This window comes from Eimeria mitis, genomic scaffold, assembly GCF_000499745.2.
Source record: "Eimeria mitis Houghton genomic scaffold, Emh_scaff2766, whole genome shotgun sequence".
In the NCBI taxonomy this organism is placed as follows: Eukaryota; Apicomplexa; class Conoidasida; order Eucoccidiorida; family Eimeriidae; genus Eimeria; species Eimeria mitis.
The window spans coordinates 6866-7175 of record NW_013571110.1 but is presented as its reverse complement, the minus strand read 5'-3'; positions in this window follow the sequence as shown (position 1 = coordinate 7175).

Here is a 310-nt window from a genome sequence, read left to right as displayed (position 1 = left end):
GTTAGCTCCTCTTTCACGACACTTAGGGTACATGCGCAGTGAGCTCATGGAAAGGGGTGAGCATATAGTATCTCGGGAGACAGCAGGCGACGTGGTTGCAATCACATTCAAGTTTAGCGTCCCTAATCCTTTTTTATCAATATCCTGACAAGCAGAAGTTAGTTTTCCAGCCCGATCTAAATATTTAATGGGGCATTTATGCTCCTGTTTGGGGCAGCTAGACTGTGAGGTTGCTGACTTGCGCCGTTGCATCCTAGGTGCACACGCGGATCCCAGTGATGCTAAGCAGGCAGAAGTAACACGCATCGGG